Below are 20,046 nucleotides of genomic sequence, written 5' to 3' on the forward strand. Positions count from 1 at the left end.
TGAAGCAGGGAATGTAAATGGCACAATAATAATGGCCTTTAGATATGAGGGGGCCTGCAGGGCTCAGCAGACCTCTGGTGACAGGGAGCCTGAAGAAACCCCTTGACCTGTATTTGTACTTGTATGCATGGGTTATAAAGATGTATTTTGGTAATACACATAATGCATAAAATATTTTACTAAGTGTAGGAAGACCTGACCTTTCTACGAATGGTGTAACATTGAACAAGTGGTTATATTTTTTGGGTCTCGGTTTCCTCACCTATAAAATAGGAGGGACTGGACTAGATGATTCCTGTGGCTCCTTCCAGCTCTAACATGTGGAGAATCTACTGCATGTCATCAGGGCCAAAATCAGCTTTAATCACTCAGGGTTCAGGAAAGAAAAAACAACAACAAAATAAGAAAAAGAAAAGGAAGAAAGAAACAGAGGGAAGGAAGGAAGGAAGAAGGAAAGAAGGAAAGAAGGATGGACTTCACTGGTGATTCACAGGTTAAAAATTCGCCTTCCAATGCAGGGAATGTGGGTTTGATCCCTGGCTGGGAAACTAAGATCCCACATGCCACAACTAGAGAACTCACACACTGCAGCTGGAGAAGCCCAAGCACCGCAACGAAGACCCAGTGCGGCTAAAATTTTTAAAAAAAGAAAGAAAGAAAGAATTGGTTAAGAACTTGCGCCACCTAAGAAGGCAGAAGGCCCAACCCAGCCCTCCCGATGTACTGTCCACTACTCACTTTGCCCCCGATGAAGCTTCCTGTTTTACCATCTTTAAAAGCTACCCAGAACCAAGGTAACTTAAGTAAACAAAAATGTAAAATTAAATTATAAGTAATGAAAATCTTCTGAAAGGAAGAATTGAAAAAAGGATACAAATGGTTACACTCATTTTAGAAATCTCTTCAACTATTCAAACTAAAACACTGCAAAATCAGAAATGACTAGAATTGTACAATATTCCATCACACTGAGGTTGAGCACTGTATCAAATATGCAAACAAACAAAGTGAAAAATTATCTTCTGGTCTCTCTAAGGGTCTGGAGACTTGAATTTCTAAATTCAGGTCCATCATTTCCTCCAAGAAACTGATAAATCTGAGATGAAAACAAGTTACCTACAGAGAAGAAGTCTACAATCATAGTCTATTTATTTACAAATGTATACTGTTCTTACACTATATGGTTTGAACAAAGACATCAAAAAGTGAAAACAACAGCAAGTCTAGGGCAGAGCGGCCATAGAGACAGCTCAGTTTCCAGGTCTGGGATGTTCTCAGAGATGCATCCACTCCGAGTCTGTTCAATCACAGACACACCTGTTTTAAAAACATATCTACACATCTGTACTTTCCTCTCCCCTATGGATGAATTAAATTCATGTTTTACCCACCAGATCGAAAGGAGAAAATGACCCTCCCAGTTCCAATGGGTCCTTCTTTTCAAGAACATTGTTTTATTTGGCTATTCCCTCCCTCCCTCCAACACTTTGGTCACCTCAGGCGAAGAACCAACTCATTAGAAAAGACCCTGAGTCTGGGAAAGATTGAAGGCAGGAGGAGAAGGGGACAACAGAGGATGAGATGGTTGGATGGCATCACCATCTCAACGGACATGAGTTTGAGCAAGCTCCGGGAGTTGGTGATGGACAGGGAAGCCTGGTGTGCTGCAGTCCACGGGGTCACAAAGAAAGGACACGACTGAATGACTGACCTGAACTGAACTGATACTATTTGAGAAGAACAGGTGGCAAGGGTCCACCAGACATAATGACAGGAACAAGAGGCTTGTTTGTCTTCAGGCACATCCTGTCACATATTCCTGATGCCTCTGCTCTTCCTTGTCTGAGTGACCGGATTGCTGCTTCTCTGTTCCTTCCCTCTGCCCCTCCCCATGTGGTTCAAACCACCCTGGTTAGCTCTCCTCTGGCTCTGCACCCCTCTCTGCTGCAGGGAGGATGTGGCTCGAAGGAGCTGCTTGGCAGTTCAGTCCAGCAGATTTCTAGGTATTAACACTGGAGCACAGAAGTTTTGTCAGAGAACCTCCAAATGTCACTATCTTGCAACATATCCTCCTGTTTATCCGCTGATCCCCCCTCCCCATTTTATCTTTTCTCCTTCCTCTCTGTCCTACTCTGGGTCCCAAGGGCTATGTACCCACCCAGTCTTCCTAAACAACTTCGGTGTGGTGGGCAGGCACCAGGGAGATGATGGTGAGCAGAAGACAAAGGTCAGGGTCTCCCCTCCCCCGCAACTCTCTCCCTACTCAGCAAAAGGCTCTAGCAGCATCTAGAACTCTCCACACTTCACTTTCTGCTGAGAGAGCTTTGCCCAGCTATTAGATTTCTCACTGGCCTCTATTTCCCTCCCTGCCCCTTCAGTCCTGGGGATATGATGGCTTCCTACCAATGCTGGTTGCTAGGCGACTCATCCTCCTTCATCTGTTCACTTACAGACTGGAAGCAGTTCCTCCATTAATGTCTCTTCATCTGAATCATCGAGAATCTGCTTTCCTGCCAGGATAGTATCCATGGGTGTTTTCTTTGGAACACTTCAGTTTCTCCAGTGAAGAATTCTGTAATATTTATCCAGGGGATAGAGGAAGTATATGCCTGACTCTGAATGCTTACACAGTTAAGGAGCATTGGGGTAGGCATTCAATTTTCCATATCATCTTTTATTGCCTCTTTATCATTTATCATTTTATTACAGTAGCTCTCCCTTATCTGCTGTTATCCCTGGTGTTTTTGAGGTTTACTCTCTTCAATGGCAATTTCTGGTTTCTTGGTGGGGTTGGGCTGTGGGGGTTGGAAGAAAGGATCATTAGGTCTGACCATCTCTCAGAGATTTTTTGACGAGTTCTTGTTTTTTCTAACCCCTTGTTTCATCCTAGTCTTATGTAGAAATAGGTACCTTTAAGTTCTTAATTTTTCCCAAGTTCTGTGGTATGAATTGATCTTCTTACTGATATATACATGCCATGCTATAAATTTCCTTCTAAAAACTCTTTTTCTGCATCCCCAAATTTTGATAAGTTATATGTTCATTTTCATTTAGTTCAAAATATTTTGAAATTTCTCTGGAGATTTCTTCTTTGATGCATGTGTTGTGTAGAAGTGTGTTGTTTGGGAGCTTTCCTGGTGGTCCATCAGTGAAGACTCTGCACTTTCCCTGCAGGTGGTGTGGGTTTGATGCCTGGTCAGGGAACTAATTCCCCAAGTGCCGCATGGCAGAAGTGTGTTGCTTAATCATCAAGTTTGTTGGGAATTTCCAACTGTTTTCTGCTCCTGGTGTCTTGTTTAACTCCATTGCAATCTGTATGATTTCTTTTAGATGTGTTAAGGCGTGTTTTATGGCCTAGAATGCAGTCTGCCCTGGTGAATGTTCCATGTGAGCCGGAGAAGAATGTGTACTCTGCTGTTGTTGGACAAAGCGCTCTATAGAGGTCCATTAATCCAGTGGTGAATGGCATTTTTGAGTTCAGCTGTGTCCTAACTCATGTTCTGCTTGATGGATTGCTGAAGACTCCAAGTATAACAATGGGTTAATCTATTTCTCCTTGCAGTTAGATCAGTTTTTACCTCCTGTATTTTGAGGTTGTGTTGTTCCATCCATGTACATTATAGATTGTCATGTCTTCTGGGGGCAGAAGGGAAAAAACAAAAAGGTCAAATAAGGACTTTTTATGAAATTTACGAAGTGTTTTGTTATAAAACCTCTCCTTCATGTCCTCCAAAAATCTTCCAAACAACAATTCAAAACTTGTTTTGCTCACTTATGATTTCTGCCTTGGGGAGGCTCTAAGGAAAAAGGTCTGAATTCCATTATGAGTTAAGGGCACGCATGGAGACAAACAGAATTTGAGTTCTTTTGCTCTTTATTTTCCTTCCTTTATTTCTTTTTCTTCCCTTTCTTCCATTCAACAGATATGCACTATATACTCAGGTATTATACCAGCTGCTATGGATTATAAATATGTGCTTTCAATATATTAACAATAGAGTTGGAGATATGGAGATAGCACTGATATTATGGAAAATTTTGAAGAAAGTATGTGAAATGTACAGCAGAGAAACAGAGAGGGTGCTTGGTGTAGAAATGAACAAACTAGTCTCTGGGCTTCCCTGATGGCTCAGTAGTAAAGAGACCATCTGCAATGCAGGAGAAACAGTTTTGATCCCTGGGTCAGAAAGATCCCCTGGAGAAGGAAATGGCAACCCATTTCAGTATTCTTGTCTGAGAAAGCACGTAGACAGAGGAGCAGAGTTCCAAAGAATATCAAGGAGAGATAAGAAAGCCTTCCTAAGTGGATAATGCAAAGAAATAAAGGAAAACAATAGAATGGGAAAGACTAGAGATCTCTTCAAGAAAATTAAAGGTACTAAGTGAACATTTCATGCAAAGATGGGCACAATAAAGCACAGAAATGGTATGGACCTAACAGAAGCAAAAGATGTTAAGTAGCGGTGGCAAGAATACAGAGAAGAACTATATGAAAAATATCTTAATGACTCAGATAATCACGATGGTGTGATCACTCTCCTAGAGTCAGACATCCGGGAATGCAAAGTCAAGTGGGCCTTAGGAAGTATCACTATGAACAAAGCTACTGGAGGTGTGGAATTCCAGCTGAGCTAATTCAAATGCTAAATGATGATACTGTGAAAGTGCTCCACTCAAAATGCCAGCAAAGTTTGAAAACTCAGCAGTGGACACAGGTTTGGAAAAAGTCAGTTTTCACTCCAATCCCAAAGAAAGCCAAAGCCAAAGAATGTTCAAACTACCACACAGTTGCATTTATCCCACCTGCTAGCAAAGTAATGCTCAAAATTCTCCAAGCTATGCCTGCTTATTTAACTTATATGCAGAGTACATCATGAGAAACGCTAGGCTGGAAGAAGCACAAGCTGGAATCAAGATTGTCGGGAGAAATATCAATAACCTCAGATATGCAGATGACACCAACCTTATGGCAGAAAGTGAAGAAGAACTAAAGCGCCTCTTGATGAAAGTGAAAGAGGAGAGGGAAAAAGTTGGCTTAAAGCTCAACATTCAGAAAACTAAGATCATGGCATCTGGTCCCATCACTTCATGGGAAATAGATGGGGAAACAGTGGAAACAGTGTCAGACTTTATTTTTTGAGGCTCCAAAATCACTGCAGATGGTGATTGCAGCCATGAAATTAAAAGACACTTACTCCTTGGAAGGAAGGTTATGACCAACCTAGATAGCATATTTAAAAGCAGAGACACTACTTTGCCAACAAAAGTCCATCTAGTCAAAGCCATGGTTTTTCCAGTGGTCATGTATGGATGTGAGAGTTGGACGGTGAAGAAAGCTGAGCTCCAAGGAATTCATGCTTTTGAACTGTGGTGTTGGAGAAGACTCTTGAGAGTCCCTTGGACTGCAAGGAGATCCAACCAGTCCATCCTAAAGGAGATCAGTCCTGGGTGTTCATTGGAAGGACTGATGTTGAAGCTGAAATTCCAATACTTTGGCCACCTCATGTGAAGAATTGACTCATTGGAAAAGACCCTAATGCTGGGAAGGATTGAGGGCAGAAGGAGAAGGGGACGACAGAGGATGAGATGGTTGGATGGCATCACTAGCTCGATGAACATGGGTTTGTGTAAACTCCGAGAGTTGGTGATGGACAGGAAGGCCTGGCGTGCTGCAGTTCATGGGGTCACAAAGAGTCGGACACGACTGAGTGACTGAACTGAACTGAGACTTCAACAGTAGAACTGAGATTTGAGCACAAGTAGAACAGAGAACTTCTAGATGTTCAAGCTGGATTTTGAAAAGGCAGAGGAACCAGAGATCAAATTGCCAACATTCATTGGATCATAGAAAAAGCAACAGATTTCCAGAAAAACATCTGCTTCATTGACTATGCTAAAGTCTTTGATGGTGGGGATCACAACAAAATGTGGAAAATTCTTAAAGAGATGGGAATACCAGACCATGTTACCGGCCTTTTGAGAAACCTGTATTCAGGTCAAGAAGCAATAGTTACAACTGGACATCTAACAAACTGGTTCCAAATTGGAAAAGGAGTATGTCAAGGCTGTATATTGTCACCTTGTTTATTTAACTTATATGCAGAGTACATCATGAGAAACGCTGGGCTGGAAGAAGCACAAGCTGGAATCAAGATTGCCGGGAGAAATATCAATAACCTCAGATATGCAGATGACACCACCCTTATGGCAGAAAGTGAAGAAGAACTAAAGAGCCTCTTGATGAAAGTGAAAGAGAAGAGTGAAAAAGTTGGCTTAAAGCTCAACATTCAAAAAACGAAGATTATGGCATCCAGTCCCATCACTTCCTGGCAAATAGATGGGAAAACAAATGAAACAATGAGAGACTTTATTTTGGGGGGCTCCAAAATCACTGCACATGGTGACTGCAACCGTGAAATTAAAAGATGCTTGCTCCTTGAAGGAAAAGCCATGACCAACCTAGACAGCATATCACAAAGCAGAGACATTACTTTACTGACAAATGTCTGTCTAGTCAAAGCTATGGTTTTTCCAGGAGTCATGTATGGATGTGAGAATTGGACCATAAAGAAGGTTAAGCACCGAGGAATTGATGCTTTTGAACTGTGGTGTTGGAGAAGACTCTTGAGAGTCCTTTGGACTGCAAGGAGATCAAACCAGTCCATCCTAAAGGAAATCAGTCCTGAATATTCATTGGAAGGACTGATGCTGAAGCTGAAACTCCAACCCTTTGGCCAGCTGATGTGAAGAACTTACTCATTTGAAAAGAGCCTGATGCTGGGAAAGACTGAAGGCATGAGGAGAAGGGGACGACAGAGGATGAGATAGTTGTATGGCATCACCGAATCAATAGACATGATTTTGAGCATGGTCCAGGAGATAGTGAAGCACAGGGAAGCCTGGAGTGCTGCAGACCATGGTGTTGCAAAGAGTCAGACATGACTGAGCAACTGAACAACAGACAGTCTCTGTCCGCAAAGGGCCCACATTCTAGACAACGGAGGGTGGAACATAAGTATTACCAGGAAAACTAAGTAGAAGATAATGTTCTGGACCATACAGAAGTTCAGTGCAGGGCCAGTAAACCTGAAGCTGGGTGACACATTTCTAGGTCCCCATTCGGTATTGGTACAGGGAAGCATACAAGTGGGAAATTGTACAAGGTGAGCCTAAGGGCAGATTGAGGGGACTAGTGTGTTTTGAACAGCATTCTGAACACTGTGGAGAGATCTTCAAGAATTTTAGGATAAGGGGTGGGATAGAAACAGATTTAGATTACTAAAAGACCAATTGGCAGCACCATAGAGTATCATGAAGTAGGGTGAGGTGGAGGGACAGAGACCAGAAGAGAAGCAACTGCGGTCCAGTCATCGTAACAACTGCTGTCCATGACGGTGAGGCTCGAACAGTGGCAGCAGATCCAGAGACGAAGGAGACAGTAGGGTAGGGAGAATGTTGTGCTGGGGGGTTAAAATCTAGATGCACTCTCCACAACTAGATAAAAGCCCATGCAGCAACGAAGACCCAGCAAAGCCAAAAGGAAATAAATAAATAGATAAAATTAATTTTTAAGACTTCTATGATAAGCCATAATGGAAAAGAATATGAAAAAATGCATATATATGTGTGTATAACTCAATCACTTTGCTGTACAGCAGAAACTAATACTACATTGTAAATCAACTATACTTCAATAAAAAAATAGATAAACAAACATAAAAAATCTTCAGAATCTGGTCATGGGTTATCAGTATGAAGGAGGAAGTGGAACTGAGGCTGGACACATCTGTAAGGGTGTGGGGCAATTTCACTGAATATCCTGGGAAACTCCCTAAAGGACTGCTCTGTGTCCTTCATGGGAGTCACAGGAGATGCCATCAAGCGTGTGCTCTTATAATTGCATATAAAATGCAGCTGAATAGGCAAATCTGTTGAGACTGAAAGTAGAATCCTGGTTGCCAGGGACTGGCAGGGAGGGCAATAGGGAAATGAAGAGTGATTGTTAATGAATAATAGGGTTTCTCTGGTGAGTGATGAAAGCATTCTGGAATTCAAAAGTGGTGATGGTTCCTCAACCTTGAGAATATATTGTGCTTAGTCGCTCAGTCGTGTCCGACTCTTTGTGACCCTTTGGACTGTAGCCCACTAGGCTCCTCTGTCCATGGAATTTTTCAGGCAAGAATACTGGAATGGGTTGCCATTAAATGTCACTAAATTGTAAACTTTGAAAAAGCAAATTGTATGGATTGTGAGTTATATCTTAATATATATATACACATGTATATATTTACACACACATATAACCAAATCTCAGGGCCCAGGTGCCCCTAACTAGACCATGTGGGACATCTCGTTGTCTTAGGACCTTTGGACCAGTGCACTGCCCTCTGAACTGGGCTCAGCTCATCTCACTGGAAACCTTTTTTCTTCACCAATAGAAGCTTTAAGATAATTGCCTTAGCACAATGGAGACTCAGATGTAGAGAAAAGACTTGTGGACACAGAGAGGGAGGAAGAGGATGGGATGAATGGAGATAGTAATGTGGAAACATATATGCTACCATATGTAAGATAGATAGCCAGTGAGAATTTGCTGTATGACTCAGGGAGCTCAGTGACTCACAAAGCAGGGCTTTGCAACAACCCCAAGGGGTGGGATGGGGTGGAAGGTGGGAGGGAGGTTCAAGAGGGAGGGGACATATGTATACTTCTGGCTGATTCATGTTAATATATGGCAGAAACCAACACAATATTGTAAAGCAATTATCCTTCAATTAAAAATAAATCAATTTTAAAAAAAGATAGTGGCCTTAATCATATATCCAAAGAAAACTCTAATTCAAAAAGAGACATGCATCCAATGTTCATAGCCGCACTATTTACAACAGCCAAGACATGGAAATGACCTAAATCTCCATCAAGATATGAGTGGAGAAATAAGATGTAATATACATGTATATAGCAGAAGGCAATGGCACCCCACTCCAGTACTCTTGCCTGGAAAATCCCATGGACGGAGGAGCCTGGTAGGCTACAGTCCATGGGGTCGCTAAGAGTCCGACACGACTGAGCGACTTCACTTTCACTTTTCCCTTTCATGCACTGGAGAAGGAAATGGCAACCCACTCCAGTGTTCTTGCCCGGAGAATCCCAGGGACGGGGGAGCCTGGTGGGCTGCCGTCTATGGGGTCGCACAGAGTCGGACACAACTGAAGCGACTTAGCAGCAGCAGCAGCAGCATACATGTGTGTATATATATATATATATACACACATATACATATATGTATATATACGTATATGTGTGTGTGTGTGTGTGTGTATATATATATATATATGTATATTCTTAGCCATAGAAAAGAATGAAATAATGCCATTTGCAGCAATATGGATGAACCTAGAGATTATCATACTAAGTGAAGTAAGTCAAACAGAAAAAGACAAACATCAAATGATATCACTTATTGTGAAATCTAAAGTATGGTACAAATGAATTAATTTACAAGACTGAAACAGACTTGCAGATGTACAAAACAAATGTATGGTTACAAAGGGGGAAAGTAGATGAGAGAGGAATAAATTAGGAGTTTCAGATTAGCAAATACAAACTATTATATATTAAATAGATAAACAACAAGGTCCTACTGTATTGCACAGGGAACTATCTTCAATATCTTATAATAAACCATAAAAGAAAAGGATCTGAAAAAGAACAATAGATAGAAATAGAAATGTATATATATATAACTGAGTCACTTTGGTATATACCAGAAAACAATGCAACATTGTAACTCAACTGTACTTTAATAAATAATTTCAATACATAATAATTAATCTTTTAATTTTTTAAAAAGAAAGTGGGCTTAATAACACTCTTGGTCATCTTCTTCTCTTATCAGCTTCTCTTTCCCTTAGAGGGGGAGCCTATTATCTATGGACAAAAATAGGAGGAACAGGGATAGAAGACAATTATTCCAGCCAGCCCACATGAAAAGTGTCTGCAGTTCCCAGTTGACAAGTGGCCATTTTCTGTAGGCCACTGAGACTTAGTTTGTCAAAGAAATAAACGCACACACAAACACACAGTTAACATATATCTACCAAGGAACTGCGGCCTTCATCTCCTTCACCTTCATTATGTTTAAAACCTAATGAACTTCTCGATTATGTTAGCAAATAACAATGGTATGTTAAAATTTCATTTCAGTAAGATTGGACTGGGTTTTCTTTACTAAAAACTAGATACCACATGACTTGGGCTAGTGTGACCCAGTGACAAGATCATGGCCATCAAAGTCAATAAGAGATGAGGCTCTCCAGTGGTAGTTTGTGGTCTTGCACAAGTTATTTGGAACACCATAAGCCTTTGATTCTTTAACTCTAAATTAAGGATAATCAGTTCAGTTCAGTTCAGTTCAGTTCAGTTGCTCAGTTGTGTCCAACTCTTTGCGACCCCATGAACTGCAGCACACCAGGCCTCCCTGTCCATCACCAACTCTCGGAGTTTACCCAAACCCAAGTCCATCGAGTCAGTGATGCCATCCAACCATCTCATCCTCTGTCGTCACCTTCTCCTCCTGCCCCCAATCCTTCCCAGCACTAGGGTTTTTTCCAATGAGTCAACTCTTCACATGAGGTGACCAAAGTATTGGAGTTTCAGCTTCAACATCAGTCCTTCCAATGAACGCCCAGGACTGATCTCCTCTAGGATGGATTGATTGGATCTCCTTGCAGTCCAAGGGACTCTCAAGAGTCTTCTCCAACACCACAGTTCAAAAGCATCAATTCTGAGGCGCTCAGCTTTCTTCACCGTCCAACTCTCACATCCATACATGACCACTGGATAAACAATAGCCTTGACTAGATGGACTTTTGTTGGCAAAGTAATGTCTCTGCTTTTCAATATGCTATCTAGGTTGGCCATAACCTTCCTTCCAAGGAGTAAGCGTCTTTTAATTTCATGGCTGCAGTCACCATCAGCAGTGATTTTGGAGCCCCCAAAAATAAAGTCTGCCACTGTTTCCACTGTTTCCCCATCTATTTCCCATGAAGTGATGGGACCAGATGCCATGATCTTAGTTTTCTGAACGTTGAGCTTTAAGCCAACTTTTTCACTCTCCTCTTTCACTTTCATCAAGAGGCTCTTTAGTTTTTCTTCACTTTCTGCCATAAGGTTGGTGTTATCTGCATATCTGAGGTTAATATTTCTCCCGGAAATCTTGATTCCAGCTTGTGTTTCTTCCATCCCAGCGTTTCTCATGATGTACACTGCATACAAGTTAAATAAGCAGGGTGATAATATACAGCCTTGACATACTCCTTTTCCTATTTGGAACCAGTCTGTTGTTCCATGTCCAGTTCTAACTGTTGCTTCCTGACCTGCATACAGGTTTCTCAAGAGACAGGTCAGATGGTCTGGTATTCCCATCTCTTTCAGAATTTTCCACAGTTTACTGTGATCCACACAGTCAAAGGCTTTGGCATAGTCAATAAAGCAGAAATAGATGTTTTTCTGGAACTCCCTTGCTTTTTCGATGATCCAGCAGATGTTGGCAATTTGATCTCTGGTTCCTCTGCCTTTTCTAAAACCAGCTTGAACATCTGGAAGTTCATGGTTCACGTTTTGCTGAAGCCTGGCTTGGAGAATTTTGAGCACTACTTTACTAGGGTGTGAGATGAGTGCAATTGTGCGGTAGTTTGAGCATTCTTTGGCATTGCCTTTCTTTGGGATTGAAATGAAAACTGACCTTTTCCAGTCCTGTGGCCATGCTGAGTTTTCCAAATTTGCTGGCATATTGAGTGCAGCACTTTCACAGCATCATCTTTCAGGATTTGAAATAGCTCAACTGGAATTCCATCACCTCCACTAGCTTTGTTCGTAGTGATGCTTCCTAAGGCCCACTTGACTTCACATTCCCGGATGTCTGGCTCTAGGTGAGTGATCACACCATCGTGATTATCTGGGTCGTAAAGATCTTTTTTGTACAGCTCTTCTGTGTATTCTTGCCACCTCTTCTTAATATTTTCTGCTTCTGTTAGGTCCATACCATTTCTGTATGAGGATTGAGGATAACTGAATTGAGGATAATACCTACCTCAAAATATTAGATGCCATAAAACATGCAAAGTGTCTAGTAGCTTTTGGCATGATGTTGTCAATGAACGTTACTCCTTCCCTGCTATGACAAAGAGGATATAGTTCTCTGGTCTTCTCTCTCTTCCTGTCTCTTTCTCCACCCCATCCTCCCTCCTTCTCTTTGCTTCTCTTCTACCTTGCTCTAAAAATCTGGATTGTCTGACTTGCACTAAAAAAAAGATACCAAAATTTAAGATTCTGTAAGATTCTTTGAATGTCTTCTTTAAAAAAAAAAAAAGAAAAAATACTATATTACTTTTTACTTGTTTCTCTGAATCATAGAAATATAAAAAGTGAAAGATTCTGGAAGATTCTGGTAGCTCAGTGATTTTCCATTTCTCACATATAATAATGTAGCTGATAATCTCTCTGGCCCTTTCATCACTACTTTCATCCAAGCTATGTTCAGTTAGGATGTCATTTGCATGTTGGCAAGATGATTACTCTAATATGCAGTCATGAAAAAAAAAAAGACAGAATCCAAACAGGAAAATAGAACACCTTTTAAATAACTGAAGTATTAAAAGAGGAACAGTTTTCTTTCATGAGAGTGTATTACTTGACCTTCTGCAAACAAGTTCATTGGATCTAATTTTAAGGAACCAATTACATTTTTTTCTATGGTTTGATTTGATTCAAATCTGGTTAGGATGCAAAGAGGCTATTAAAATGATTTTAAGCATTTTTTTCCCAGAAAGTAATCCATTAATTGCCTGTGAATATTCATCACTCAAACCTCCTACTCTATTAGGCTCAAACCAGAATTGTAAGATTATGATGTTTTTATTGATACAATTAATAACAAATGTTACCCATTAACTTGATTATCGTCAAATTGGACAATTGACAAATGTACTCAGGACCTTACTCCAGTGAATTTAATATAAATACGAGGCAACATATTGACCTGAAAAGATGAAATCAAAAATGTTACTGTAGAAATAAAAAGTGGACAAAGCGTTTTAACAAGCTTTGGAAAAATCTAAAAATAATGATTTTTAAAATGAATTCTCTTTATATTTCTCTGAACACAATGCTCAAATAATTTAAGACATCTGTTCAATATATGACATCAATCAAAATGATAAAAGATAGTTTAGAACACCAGATGCGAGAATACCACAAAAAGCAATAATATGCAACATGCAGAGATTAGATTATATAAAAAAAATAACCTACCACTTTACTTCACTCCTTTTTCTACAACCAAGAATCAAGCTCCATATAATCAGAAAATCTCAAAAGTAACAGCAATGAAATCTTTCTGCCATATTGTAATGCTGTAAATTGTAACCTTGAAGAGCGTACTCAGTGGATCTTAATTGCAAAACAGCATAAGGAATGAGATTTGTAAATACAGTCTAAGGACCTAAAATAAGATTTTAAATCAGGCTACATTAATTTGGAACTTATCCATGTGTTGATGTTTGCCTTTATGTTATTTGAAAGAAAAACCAGAATGTATCCAGGGTTTTTCTTTTATTTAAAAAAAAAAATAGCACCCTTTGATAGCTCAGCTGGTAGAGCAGAGGGCTGCAGAGGTGATTTAAAAAAAAACAAAAACAGATGTTTTTTCAAGCTTTAAACAATAAACTTCACTGAGCTAACCCCTGCCCTACATGCACAGTCAGGGTAGAGATGGAAGGAAGGTGAGAAACAGTAAGAGTGGGACACACATGCGACTTGACAAAACTAATAGGTAGAGAAGAAATCCGGTTCCTTGAGGCCAGGATAATTACTGTCTTATTACATTTTACAGATCAGAAACTGAAGCTGAGCAGTTATTTCTGTAAAATCCCACAGCTGAGAATCAGTTCTGAGGGATTTTCTTTTACCCCTAAAGCCCTCATTTTTCCTGTTAGACTGTCTTGAAAGATAATGCAAGATTCTCAAAGAGTAGCTGATTTACAAAACCCTTCTATGATTATGCTTCCTCCAACTAGCAAATGGAAAGCTGACCAGGCTGGCTTGAGGGTCCCCACCTCCTACTCTTTTCAATGCTCCTCAACTGAGACTGGAGAAGGCAATGGCACCCCACTCCAGTAGTCTTGCCTGGAAAAATCCCATGGGCGGAGGAGCCTGGTAGGCTGCACACCATGGGGTCATGAACAGTCGGACACGACTGAGCGACTTCATTTTCACTTTTCACTTTCCTGCATTGGAGAAGGAAATGGCAACCCACTCCAGTGTCCTTGCCTGGAGAATCCCAGGGACGGCAGAGCCTGATGAGCTGCTGTCTATGGGGTCACACAGAGTCGGACACGACTGAGGCGACTTAGCAGCAGCAGCAGCAGCAACTGAGACTGGGGCTTTGGGCTCAGCCAGTAAAGAATCTGCCTGCAATGCTGGAGACACGAGCTCTATTCCTGGGTCAGGAAGATGCCCTGGAGAAGGGCATGGCAACTCACTCCAGTAATCCCATGGACAGAGGAGCCTGGTGGGCTACAGTCCATAGGGTCACAAAGAGTCAGACACTACTAAAGTGACTGAGCATGACACACATATTAAACCACGTGGTGACAGTCTAACTCCCAAAAGCATAAGGACATGTGGATCTATCTAGGTGTGAAATAGATGGATGTTTTTACTCCATTCTTTTTATTTACCCTCTTTCCTGTTTTCAGTGCTTTTACACCTCTTTTATCTCGTCCTATTGCTCACCCAGTGTCTCCAGATGCCTAAGCCATGCCTCGACTGCGCAGGATAGTTTAATGCTCAGCATCTTTTCCTTTCATTCCTTTCCTTTCCAAACTGACTAGTTCTATTTCTCCATTCTCAGTACTCAGCTCTCTTCTGGGAAAATTCAAACTTAACTGTCGGATATCCCAAGTAAATATTATGCCTTTACTGTTACTGGGAATTACTTTTGCTGGCAATCAATTTAGGCTGTGTAGATATTTTAAAGAAGATCACAAAAATAACTTCCAAACAAGTGCTTGTATTATATTCTTGCTCAGATTCAGACTATATCTAAGGACAATGGTTCCTAAACCAAACAATCTTAGGAAGTTTCTTGATTAATTTAGTTTTACTTAAAAATAGAAAGCAATTAATATTCTTAATGCAGCATCTAATTTGACCTCTGTTCAGTTCTTTTTTTAAGTTCAACAAAAAATAAAAGACTCGCGTTACCTTGCTTAAATTAATTAAAAATAATTCATTTCAGACACTTCAAATGTTTCAATATTTTGTGTATTACTAAGTAAAAAGAAATTTATTTTGGCTGTACCTTTGAATTTTCATTATATTTTACAATTACTGATCCTTAGTAAGTATTGAAAACTGAGACTTCAATGTATTTGAGGTCACAGAATAATTTGTATACATATAAAACAAACAAATAGAGGCTTGAAGAAAAATCCTATCTTGGAGAAAATGTGAAAAAAATGGAGGACTAAAGTTGCCATTTAAATTGCGTACATCAGAATACAACCAATTTCAGTTCACTTTTATAAACCTGCATAACAGTTTCATATCCAGTGTATAGTGCTCAGTCTCTAAATCATGTCCGACTCTTGGCCGCCCCATGGACTGTAGCCTGCCAGGTTCCTCTGTCCATGGGATTTTCCATGCAAGGTTACTGGAATGGATTACAATTTCCTCCTCCAGGGGATAAGGTACAAATATGAACACACAGTTCAGTTCAGTCGCTCGTTGTGTCTAACTCTTTGCAACCCCATGGACTGCAGCATGCCAGGCCTCCCTGTACATCACCAGTTCCTGGGGTTTCCCCAAACTTATGTCCATTGAGTTGGTGAAGCCATCCAACCATCTCATCCTCTGTCATTTCCTTCTCCTCTCGCCTCCAATCTTTCCCAGCATCAGGGTCTTTTCAAATGAGTCAGCTCTTCGCATCAGGTGGCCAAAGGACTGGAGTTTCAGTTTCAACATCAGTCCTTCCAATGAACACCCAGGACTGATCTCCTTTATAGTCCAACTCTCACATCCATACATGACTACTGGGATGGCCTTAACTAGATGGGCCTTTGTTGGCAAAGTAATGTCTCTGCTTTTTAATATGCTGTCTAGGTTGGTCCTAACTTTTCTTCAAGGAGTAAGTGTCTTTTTATTTCATAGCTGCAGTCACCATCTGCAGTGATTTTGGAGCCCCCCAAAATAAAGTCTGCCACTGTTTCCACTGTTTCCACACCCATTTGCCATGAACATGGTAAATGTTAATTTTTAAGAGTAAGTATCATTACTTCCATCTTTTTTGCATACATGTTTAGGACCAATTTCAATTGTTTTCTTCTCACTTTTGGAAAAATAAATCACTCACAATATTTACACTGATGTCTTAAGAAAAAAAACTGGAATTCAGTAAATTTTAATAGTGTGTGTCAGACATCATTTAAGAAGGGAATTGGGCTCTGAAATCAATCAGTAAATGAAAGAAAGTAACTCCCAAAACATTATGGGGCTCCCTTTCTGGACCTATAAGCTCTGTCTATAGGATAAAGGTGTCACTACAAACACTTAGGGCATTTGGAGTGAAAAAGCCCTGCCTGAGGCTCTTGGGCAAACAGAACATGCTTAATTTATAACCCACTTACAGTTACCAAAACCTATGACCTGTTGCCTTTTAAAGAACTGTAGAGGGATTTGCCTGGCTGTGTAGTGAGGACTCCACGCTTCCAATGCAAGGGTCTTGGGTTCTATTCCAAGTTGGGATCTAAGATCTGGCAAGTTTCATGGCAACGCCTCACCCACCTCAAAACAAAACAAAAAAACAAAATAAACAAACAAACAAAAAAACAGTAAAAGTTTGTAGACAGGTGATAATTTAGTGATGATTAAGCTGCAGGAGACCTGGGATCCATCCCTGGGTTGGGAAGAGCCCCTGGAGAAGGGAATGGCAACCCACTCCCGTATTCTATTCCTGCTTAGAGAATTCCATGGACAGAGGAGCCTGGTGGGCTACAGTGGAATCACAAAGAGTTGGACACAGCTGAGTGACTAACACTAAGTCAAATGCTTAATCTTTCTGAAAAAGGGGGTTGTGAGAAGTTCCAGGGCTTGCCTGCCATCACACTATCTCCCCGGAGTAAACCAGACCTTTCACTGTAGAATTAGAGCTTCCTATGGCCCTATCCTTCTTTCCATTTTAACTTGCCCTGAGGTACACAACTCATGTGCTTTAGTCCTCTGTGACTTCATCACTTAGAAGCATTATATTGAGCAGAGGTAAATAATTATTTTATGTAGGTCTAATTAAGTTCAAAGTGGCTTGCATTTGCCCCAGACCTTCTTTGTTCCTTGGAGTCAGTCTAATAGGAGCAATTGACTCTCTTCAGTTCGACATGTATTTGGGAGGCATAGGCACCTACTTGGGGTAGGAGAGAAGGGACCACCACTTGGCTGAGCAGAAAGTTTCAGTTGCTAGAAAAAAGTGGACCAGAACTAAGCCATTCCAGCTCACAAGATAAAGGAATCACCCATAGCAAAGCTAGGTGGAAACCAGGTTGACATGCACTGTCTTTACTTTTAGGTTAAAAAGAAGAAACAAAACTCTGAAGAATTGCTATCCTGCGGTAAGTAGAACATGTATTGCTTCATTTTAAATAGTCCTAAATTGTAGCTAAAGAATCTTTTTTCACAAGAGATCAACTTTAAATGAAGAATGACTCTTTTTCTTTTTCTTTTTTTTTTTTAATAAATTTATTTATTTTAGTTGGGGGATAATTACTTTACAATATTGTAGTAGTTTTTGCCATACATTGACATGAATCAGCCATAGGTTTACATGTGTTCCCCATCCTGGACCCCCCACCCACCTCCCTCCCCATCCCATCCCTCTGGGTCATCCCACTGCCCCAGCCCTGAGCATTTGTCTCATGCATCGAACCTGGAATGGTGTTCTGTTTCACATATGATAATATACATGTTTCAATGCTATTGTCCCAGAACGTCCCACCCTCACCTTCTCCCTCAGAGTCCATAAGACTGTTCTATGCATCTGTGTCTCTTATTCTGTCTCGCATATAGGGTTATCGTTACCATCTTTCAAATTCCATATATATGCATTAGTATACTGTACTGGTGTTTTTCTTTCTGGCTTACTTCACTCTGCATAATCGGCTCCAGTTTCATCCATCTCAATAGAACCAATTCAAATGTATTTTTTTAATGGCTGAGTAATATTCCATTGTGTATATGTACCACAGCTTCCTTATCCATTCATCTGCTGATGGAAATCTAGATTGCTTCCATGTCCCGGCTATTGTAAACAGTGCTGCGATGAACATTGGGGTACACGCGTCTCTTTCAATTCTGGTTTCCTCGGTGTGTATGCCCAGCAGTGACTCTTATCTAGAATGTATCCTTCCATATATGAAAATAACTTATGAAGTGTAGTAGTTTTCCAGTTTTTTGGTTTTTGTTTTTAATTTTTTGGCCACTGCATGGGGGATCTTAGTTACCTGACCAAGGATGGAAGCTGGCACCTCTCACACTGGAAGTATAGTCGTAACCACTGTACCTCCAGAGAAGTCCTCCAAACATTTCTTTTAATATCTTTTAAATAATTAACTATAGGTTAGACTTTAAGTGGAGTCATAGATATTTATCTTTATTTGGTAAATAGGTTTGCCTACTATTTCTTCTTCCACAAATTCAATGTTACTCACCCGTTCTGTTCCTCAAAAATACAGCAGGGCTATCACAGAGAGCATATGGCTCTGGGCAATTTGCCTGTGGAGACAGTTCAGTCCAAGAAGTGTGTCATTAGGATATTATAGTGTGAAGGACAACTCCTTCACCTCAAGCTAAACTAATGTCTGAGATTACATGATGCTAAGCAATCTTGAAGTCACTACTAAGCTTTCAGAACTCTCTTTGGAATTAATGCATAACTCTTCTTAATATCCGTTTATCAGTCAACTATAAGCCAAATATTGTGCTAGGTGATAAGAATACCAAATCAAAGACAACAGGACTCTTGCCCTAAAGAGATCATAGTCTGGTTCCAGGTTCTTATTTAGTCCAACACACCAGTGTCATTTAAAGCTGATTTCCATTCTGATTGATTGACACCTATGTCCTACTGATGCTTACATGTTTTAAATATCCTCTACCACCTTGCAGTCTATAATTGCAAATTGTAGGAGTGTGGAAGAACTTAAAAATATGCCACTGAATGAGATTCAATAGACGTGCATACAAGGTCCAGTGGAAGAATCAAATAAGGAGTGGTGAAATTCACATGATGACAATCAAGGAGGCTTCACAGAGAAGATGATATTAGAACCTTAAAAAATGAAGTTTGGGAGTGAGGGTGGGAATGCAGGAAGGAACTGGAGGAGTAGGAGAAGTCTGGGCATTACCGGAATTACCAGGACCTACTCCTTCTTGGTGGAGAAGGCAATGGCACCCCACTCCAGTACTCTTGCCTGGAAAATCCCATGGACAGAGGAGCCTGGTAGGCTGCAGTCCATGGGGTCGCTAAGAGTCGGATACGACTGAGCAACTTAACTTTCACTTTTCACTTTCATGCACTGGAGAAGGAAATGGCAACCCACTCCAGTATCCTTGCCTGGAGAATCCCAGGGACGGTGGAGCCTGGTGGGCTGCCGTCTATGGGGTTGCACAGAGTCGGACACGACTGACGTGACTCAGCAGCAGCAGCAACTCCTTCCTGGTTTCCATGGTGGCTCAGTGCTAAAGAATCTGTCTGCAATGCAGGAGGCATGACCCAGACACTTCCTGGGTCGGGAATATCCCCTAGAGAAGGAAATGGCAACTAAATCCAGTATTCTTGCCTGGAAAATTCCATGGACAGAGGAGCCTAGTGGGCTACAGTCCCAGGGATCACAGAGAGTCAGATATGACTGAGTGACTGAAAAACAACTTCTTCTTACTGAATAATATTTGGAAGCACTCAAGTACTATTACCACAAGGTATATAATATAGTT

At 40.7% G+C, this 20,046-nt stretch overlaps 1 protein-coding gene across 10 annotated transcripts in view; it reads right to left on the reverse strand.

The window, feature by feature from the left end:
• The window catches only part of IQUB (IQ motif and ubiquitin domain containing), a 280,882-nt gene that overhangs the window by 126,165 nt on the left and 134,671 nt on the right, over positions 1-20,046 (reverse strand). For 2 of the 10 annotated variants that reach the window (XR_014066709.1, XM_081534096.1), the window contains one exon: positions 18,683-18,825. The exons of the other annotated variants lie outside the window; for them this stretch is intronic. The gene's annotated coding sequence lies outside the window, so the exon portion shown is untranslated. Of the gene's footprint in view, positions 1-18,682; positions 18,826-20,046 lie in introns of those variants that run through there. 10 annotated transcript variants of the gene reach the window in all.

The sequence above is a fragment of the Giraffa tippelskirchi genome, chromosome 10, assembly GCF_054371585.1.
Source record: "Giraffa tippelskirchi isolate mGirTip1 chromosome 10, T2T-mGirTip1v1.2.pri, whole genome shotgun sequence".
Classification (NCBI taxonomy): Eukaryota; Metazoa; Chordata; class Mammalia; order Artiodactyla; family Giraffidae; genus Giraffa; species Giraffa tippelskirchi.